Raw genomic sequence first — 9,061 nt, forward strand, 5'->3', positions numbered from 1 at the left:
AATTACAATCAAATTCGGATTATAAAAATTTAACCAAAGTTTATTTTATTCTTATAAATACTTTGAAAACTAGAGTATTTTCTATTGATTTTTTTTTCAAAACAAAAGATTGATGTGAGAATTTTGGATTTGATCGTAAAAATCCAATAATTCAAGAATGTAATGGTAACCATACTTACAATTCAAGAGTAGTTCATGCATCTTGCAATATTAAAGAGTTTAATTATAATAATTTGGTAAGTTTAGGGGTTGATTATAGTCTATGAGTAGATTATGCATATTGCAATATTCAAGATTTAAACTATTTGAAAATAGATGGTAGTATTTTATTTAGAAGATGGATAAATGACGAAAAAATAAAAAGCAACAAATTTGTTATACCTCTAAAATATAGAGAGATTACATATTATTAGGAGGGACAGGACACAGTGGAGGACCCAAGTTTCTTTCTTCTTAAATACAACAAATGAAAATAAAATACAGTAAAATATTATTTTGTTCCTCCAATAAAACCCCCACACCACACTCTTCTTCTTGGTTGTTCATTGTTTCACACAGCAGTAGCAGGCTCCCATGGCTTCCCCTCGAAACAAATCTCACTTCGTCATCTTCCCTTACATGGCTCAAGGCCACATGATCCCCTTGGTAGACTTGGCCAAGCTTCTAGCCGAGCGAGAGCCACCATCACCATCGTCACCACGCCCCACAACGTCGCTCGCAACGCCTCCGTTCTCTCCCGCGCTGCCGCCTCTGGGCTGCCCTTCCATGTGGCTCAACTCCAATTCCCATGGCGCCAAGCCGGGCTCCCAGAGGGATGCGAGAACATTGACCTACTCCCCTCCCTGGGCTCCTCTTCCACTTTCCTCCGAGCCACAACCCTCCTCTACAACCCGTCTGATCAACTTCTGGACCGGCTCAACCCCCCTCCCACATGCCTCATCTCCGACATGAACCTCCCATGGACCTTACGCCTCGCTGCAAAACATCGCCTCCCCAGGCTCGTCTTCTACCCCACCAGTTGTTTCTTTCTTAACTGCGTACACGGTCTGATGAATAACGTTTCTGATTCCAATTCGGATCGGTTCGTGACGCTCTCGGACTTACCCGGCGGTCCGGTTCGGTTTTTGAAGACGCAGTTGCCTAGACCTGTGGACGAGGAAATGTCCAAGTTCTTTTACGAAATGGTGGTGGCGGACGCGCAGTCGGACGGCGTCGTTTTCAACACATTTGAGGAGATGGAGCCTACTTACCGTAGAAAGCTAGAAGAGATACGCAAATACAAAGTGTGGTGTGTGGGCCCAGTTTCTCTGTACAGCAGCCACAGCGAGGTGGACAAGGCGGAGAGAGGGAACACTCCCTCAATTGGCAAGCACGTGTGTGTCACGTGGCTCAACGCCCAGCGTGGATCTTCTGTGGTCTACGTGTCAATGGGAAGCATATGTAACATGGGGACGGCGCAGATCATAGAGCTGGGATTGGGTCTGGAGGACTCAAACAGACCCTTCATTTGGGTCATAAGACAAGGAAACTTGACCCACGACTTGGACAAATGGCTGGTGGATTATGGTTTCGAGGAGAGGACTAAGGCGCGAGGGCTCGTGATTCGAGGGTGGGCTCCACAAGTTGTGATATTATCCCACCCTTCGATTGGGTGCTTTCTGACACACAGCGGTTGGAACTCGACAATAGAGGGGATATCCGCGGGGGTGCCGTTGATCACGTGGCCACTTTTTGCAGATCATGTCTTTAACGAAAAGCTGGTGGTGGAGATTTTAAGGGTCGGGGTGAGTGTGGGAGAGGAAACGGTTATACATTGGGGGGAGGAAGAGGAGAAGGGGGTGGTGGTGAAGAGAGAGAGTGTGAGGGAAACCATAGAAATTGTGATGAATAATGGAGATGACGCAGAAGAGAGGAGAGAGAGATGCAAAAGGTTGGCTCAAATGGCCCATAGAGCTGTAGAAGAAGGGGGCTCCTCTCACCGAAACCTCGATCAGCTGGTTCAAGATGATATTGTTCATGACCATGGAAGAGGTTGTGATCAAAATTGAAGAGGTACCTTGATGTACATTCATGGTTTTAGTTTGGGAAAAAGGGAAGCTTGGTTATAAGTGTTGTTAAACCTCCTTGGACGTTTAAAAAAAGTCTCAACTGGTGAGGACCTATTTTGGTTTTATCACTATTAAATGTTTGACAATTATGAGACAGAAATGCAAAAACAGAAAACTATTTTAAAAAAATAATGAGTTGTCAATTTTTTAATGATGATCCAGATAAAGATAGACTTTCACCAATCAAGACCTAAATATTTTCAGAGATGTTGGGGGCGGGGGAGGAAAGAGGGCTTGTTAGTATCTTTTATATGATTCTTCTTCTTTTCCATATAATATTTTAATTTTATTGAAATCTAAATATTGAAAATTTTTGTTGTATTAAAATAAACTATATATGTAGTTAATATTTTGTGTCATATTTTATTAAAAAAAAGTAAATATAGGTAGTGTCAAGAAGTTGAAAGATTCAAATGTTATTGCAAACAATCTTATTAATGAAAATTTTAGAGAGATATATTTAAAAAGAAAATATAGAGAAATAAATTTCGAAACTATATATGTATCTACGGATGTAAGACCATTAACGGCAAGTCAATACTTTACTTTTAGACATTTACTTTCTTATTTTACTTTTAAATGTTTCTCATCTAGCATTGATGCTCCTTTTTAAACCCAAAAGACATAAAACAAATATTTTATAAGATCTACTTGGCAGAGATAATGATAATAATAATGTTAGCATATATTACATTTTTTTTAGTTGAAGCTTCCTATAAATCCAATAGCTCCCTCACTCATTCCATCACATTTTGATCAATTTTAAGAGCTTTATAAATGAGGTGTGTGGGATGATTTCTCTATATAGCAGCAACATCAAATCTGTCAAGGCAGAAAGAGGGAACATGGTCTAAATTAGTAAGCCCGTGTGTCATATGGATCGACTCCCAGAATGTGTCTAATGTAGTCTACGTGTCAATGGAAAGCCTATGCAACACGGGGGACGCAAAGTTCATAGAGGTAGATTGCTTATGAGAAAATAGAATGAATAGTTGTCAATCTTTTTAATGGTAGTATGTATAAAGATATCTACTTACTGTTGGATAAATATACGTTGTATATATATAAACTATGTAATAGTGGCAAACAGATTACAACGTAACTGGCTACAAACAATATTGATTATGACAACTTGATGAACACTAATACTTGATAAATATAATCGATGCACACTTCAATGGCGCTGACCTGAAGACAATTATTCACTCACACAAGTTGTTAACAGACTACAGTGATTATCTCAGCAGGATACAACGACTAACTCTGATGGACTAGCAAACTCAAACTACTTAGATCTGACAGAATTCTTAGACACTTGCTCTCAATATAAACTAGAACAATAACTCAAAACAAAAGAAAATTATTGTGAGAGGAGGAGAATTCAAATGAGAAATGCTTTGATATCTCAAATGAAGGAAACCAATAACTATATATAGTTGTCTAAACATGTAACTTCTCGTACAAAAATTAAACACATATGTAACGTTTTTACATATGTAACTTTAACATATAGAAATGTAAAAACAACTTCTCATTTAAGAAATAATTTAAATTTAACATATATGTGTTTTTAACACATAAAGTTATAAATTTGTAACTTTAACACAAAATTAAACAAAACCACTCAGAAATAAACAAAGAATAATATTCACAACATATATGTGAATAATTTCTTTTAGGATAAAATATAATTTTAGTCCTTGAGTTTGGGGATAGATTTTTATTTGGTTCCTAAGTTTCAAAAACTGACAGTTTAGTTTCCAAAATTTTGAAAATTGTTCTAAATGGTCCCTGAATAAAGTTGACTGTTAGTTGACTAGCGGAAAAGTGATATGATTTTGACAATTTATCAATGGTGTGTCAATATTTATTAATTTTATATACTTTTTTTTTAAAAAAAAACTTATAAGTCATTTTATTTTATTTTTCCTTTTCTTTTTTTCTTTCTTCCATCCTCTCACTTCTTCTCTGTGGTCACTGACTCCCCCTCCCCCCACTTCCTTCTCTGTGCCATCTTCCCAATGGAGAGCTTTGCCCTCCAATCTGTCTCCACTACCTCTTATTTGCAAGAATGTCCCCATTCTCCATCATATTCATATTCGTTTCTATTTTCTCCCAATTTCTCCCCCTTTATCTCGTCTATTTTTCTTCCCTCTTCCCCACTCAGCTCCCATTTCTCCATTTTCACTCCCCAATCTTCCCTCTTCAATCCGCTCCCCAAATCACCTCGATTCCACACCATGCAGACCATTGCCTCTTAATCGTCGAACAATCAGTCGCTCCCGTCTTGAACTACCCACAAATCCACCTCCACGTCGAGGCGCCAAGCCCATCCCATTCCTGATCTCCATCTCTGTTGGCCTCATTGTTCACTTCGCCATCTAAAAACCCAGCATTTGCTTCAAGTCTGGCATCGCCACGTCAGCATTCCATTGAGGACACTAATGGAATTTTAATTCCAGAGACTTTTAAGAACTATTTTCTAAAAATCGGAATCAAACTGTACTTTTTGAAACTTAGAGATCAAATATAAACTTATCCTCAAACTCAGGGCACCAAAAATGTATTTTACACTTAGCTTTTAAATTTACTTTCTTTCACACATTAAAATTCAATGCTTGTGAGTAAGCATCTAAGTTTTATACTTAATTAAATAAGATTAGTCCTTATTTTGCTTCTAACTATTCATTTCTTTTAAGAATATATTGCCTTAGTCCATGTTTTCATGTTTTCATGAAACCTACATTTAGAACTTTAGTTGCATAATTGAAAGTAATAAAAAGCATTAAATAAAGGCAAAAAAAAAAAGTTTTAGTTCTTAAATCAAAATAAGAAATTACTTTTTTTTTTGGATTTGTAATGGGTAGCATATAAGTTTTCTATATTTAACAAAATAGCATGTCTTTTTTATATTTTCAGATATAGCATTTTTTTGAAAATCTTAATTTTAAAATTTTCAATATTCCCAAATTATCCTTTTCAATTATTACTTCGTTATTATATATCAAACATATATCACATATATATCAGGAGTATATCTGACAACATTAGTATATCAGAAGTAAATCAATAGTATATCAAAAGTCACTCAGTTCTATATCAGTTGTATAATAGTAAATCACTCCTTTACCTGCTTTAACCCTTTGTCTTGTATTTTTTGATCAATTAGAAATTAGTAGGTATTGGCATGCATGGAAAATGAGAAAAAAAATTTGATATTTACTGAAAATGAGAAATAAAACTTGAAAGGAACGTGAATATGACGTCAATGGTGATTTTCGAAATTACTGTAAATGAGAAATCAATTAGAAATTAGAGGTAAATAGAAACTTAGAGTTTTTCTGTATATCAATAATATATCAGTGATATATCAAGTATACATCGTACATATATCAATAGTACAATTAAGTTTTATTTAAAGTTTTAAATATCAAAATGAAATCAGTAACAATGTCATTCTTAAAAGGTTTGAACATCATTCTTGGGTATAAACATCAACATCAAATCACTAGCAAAGCCCTTCAACCAAAAACTTAAAAGTTTAAACATCAAAACGAATCAGTAGCATAAACCAAAAGTAGATGAACAATGTCATTCTTAAAATTCTATAAAAAAAGAAGCATAAGTTCCAACAGTCTAGAAAAGCGTAAGTTTCATTCTTGTATAATCTTTAGGTAAAAGCTTGGGATATCAATCTTCGTTCTTGGTGATTTTCGTGTCTTCGGAGATAATATCTTTTAAGCTTTCTGTTTTTTCATAGACAACACTTTTGGCGTTGGTTTATGCTGTCTTTTGGGATGAACAACATCAACATTTTTTACGATGTTTTTTTATTTTATTTTTCGTGTTTGTACCATTGCTTTTATCTGAAAAAAAAAATTATTTCATATATTAGTAGTATATCAGAAAACATATGTTAGAGGTAATATGTTCTAAATAATTGGTAGATATCATAGTTATATCAGAAGTAAATCAATTTCATATCATATGTATATCAAACATATATCAAAAGTATATATGTCAATCATAGTTATATCAGAAGTAAATCAATAGTATATCAGAAATCAATCAGTTTTATATCATCTATAATAGTAGATATCATAGTTATATTAGAAGTAAATCAATTTCATATCATATGTATATCAAACATATATCAAAAGTATATATGTCAATCATAGTTATATCAGAAGTAAATCAATAGTATATCAGAAATCAATTAGTTCTATATCATCTATAGTAGTAGATATCATAGTTATATCAGAAGTAAATCAATTTCATATCATATGTATATCAAACATATATCACATATATTTTAGGAGTATATCTGTCAATCATAGTTATATCATAAGTAAATCAATAGTATATCAAAAGTGAATCAGTTCTATATCACCTATAGTAATATATATCATAGTCATATCAGAAATAAATCAATTTCATATCAGATATATATGAAACATATATCACATATATATCAGGAATATATCTGTCAATTATAGTTATATCATAGGTAAATCAATAGTATATCAGAAGTCAATCAATTCTATGTCACCTATAGTAGTAGATATCGTAGTTATATCAGAAGTAAATCAATTTCATACTATATGTATATTAAACATATATCACATATATATCAGAAATATATCTGCCAATCATTAGTATATCAGAAGTCAATTAGAAGTAATTTATTGTTGGTTCGGGCCTGCAGGGTATACTTGTAATTTAGAACGTGGACCTCCGTTTTTTTGCAAAAAAAAAAAATGTTATATTTGAAAAACTCAAACCTTATTGCTATTTTGCTTAGTTTCCTAACTTTTTTTGACATCTCTTAAAGTGTCCCTTTTTTTTTTTGGGTTAGATGATGATTTCTATCGGTAAACTTTATAATTTTAGCTAGAAATAAATTTAAAACTTAATTGTGCCAATATCTGAGTAACGATAAACCAAAAAGAGAAAAAGATGACAAAAAAAAAATAGTCATTTTCCTGCTTTACTTTTCGACATTTACTTTCCTACTTTACTTTTAGTTGTCTCATCTAATCATTTAATGCCCCTTTTTAAACCCAAAAGATATAAAACGAAAATTTTATATGATAATGATAATAATAATGTTACCATATATAATCATTTTTTAATAGATTATGTCACCTCCACGATAAGATATATCTATTTCTCTAACCTTTAAGGTTCAATTTTTACACCTTCTTTGTTAAACTATGTTGGAGGGTAAAGTTCAACATTGTAAACCAATCATCTTACCTCAGTAACATCTAAACAGCTTATTCAACCAAAAGGAGAAGACCGACCTACTCTTGAAATCAAGCAAAGACAGATGAACCATAAAGAATCACCCAAGTTCTATTGAACCGAACTTAAGATATCGACTTCAGATCTGATAATCTGTAACCGCCCCAACCTTCTATCCGAACAAACCAAATGAACTTCTCTCCCCACTCTGCCTATAAAAGGAAGGCCACTTCTCCAACTCAAGAACGTGATTCTATCTGAGAACGACCAACTGAGCTCGAACTCTTACTTACTTGAGCGTCTGCGTATTTGTTCCTTCTGTGCATGTCACTCATCGTGCAGTTCGCTCCTTCGTAGCTCGATTGGATTTGTCAGAAGTCGATATTAGTAGCTCAACAGAATACAACATCAACATTTAACATCATCTATGGGGAATCGATGCGAAACAAAGTCTTTAATGACGAACAATTCCCAAGCTTCGAGCAACACAATGTGGAGGATCCGAACTTGCCTCCTAATGGCAATACTTAGAAAAATATTCCTAAACCCTCCAATGGCTACCAAGCCAATAACGTGAGCTACAGAAGGAAAATACAATCTATGCCTGTAGATGAGATGTCAGCTACCAACTTGCAGTCTCAAAGTCACCCAGATGTAGGCAAGAATTGAGGCCATGACACAAGCCTTGCAAAATGTCGGGTACCTCTCCCCCAGTTGCCCAAACTAGAGATTCCTTGTGATCCCATAAATGGCAAAGATGGATGACATTCCAACGAAGAAGGTCGCGCACTACACGTAGAGAAATTTATTCTCGATGGAAATGATATATCCCTAGCTAAGGGGGATCTGCGCTCATTCTTATCAACTTAGACCATCTCAAAGAGATGATGGAGATCTATGAGACACTCTGAATCGTAATTGAGCTCAAAAACATAACGAAGCTGAGAAACCACACCCTAAGAAGTCATAATCGGAAGGCAATCTGAGCCTACAAATGTAGTTTGACCAATTGAAGAAGGAACCAATCAGTGAGATTAAGGGTGACCTCAAGAAGGCCAAAGACAAGCCTTCTTCGGATGATGAGCAAAAAGAGCCACCTTTTGCTCAGGCTATCTTGGATGTTCCAATTCCAAAGAAGAATCATCTAGCGGCCTTCAACAAAACTATGATGGCTCAACGGGTCTTGTAGATCACATGGAGACCTTTGTGTCCATCATGGATTTTCATGCATATTCAAATACGATAAAATGTAAGGCATTCTCAATCATCCTACAAGGCTCTGTTTGAAAATGGTATAGATTGTTCACACCCTATTCCATCTCGACCTAGAATCAGCTGCGTAAGGCCTGCACAACTCAGTTCAAAGCTCTCTAACCATTCACTATCCTCGTCGGGATAAATTCATTCTCCTCATTCATAATTACTGTATCCCTCCTTAATTTCTTGGCACACATTGGACTAAGTTCATCCAACTATTCGGAGTGGGGTAAATGACTTTAGCATCCAACCATTTCAAGATTTCCTTCTTCACGACTTCCTTCATCTTCGAAGTGAGTCTTCTTTGGCTTTCAATAGAGTTACTTACGCCTCCAACAAGATCTTATGCATATAAAATGCAAGGCTTATCCCCTCATATCAGTGATGGTCCACCCTCTGACCTTTTTGTACTTTGACAATATGAAATAATTATAGGTAAAGTTTGGAATTGC

General features: G+C 35.0%; 1 pseudogene; it reads left to right on the forward strand.

Annotated features, from left to right (window-relative positions):
* The first annotated feature begins 393 nt into the window (after positions 1-393).
* On the forward strand, positions 394-2,259 carry LOC111024274 (UDP-glycosyltransferase 73C6 pseudogene; annotated as a pseudogene).
* The last annotated feature ends 6,802 nt before the right edge of the window (positions 2,260-9,061 follow it).

Source organism: Momordica charantia (genome assembly GCF_013281855.1).
Source record: "Momordica charantia cultivar OHB3-1 chromosome 7 unlocalized genomic scaffold, Mcharantia_2.0 BLBB01000007.1, whole genome shotgun sequence".
NCBI classification, from domain to species: Eukaryota; Viridiplantae; Streptophyta; class Magnoliopsida; order Cucurbitales; family Cucurbitaceae; genus Momordica; species Momordica charantia.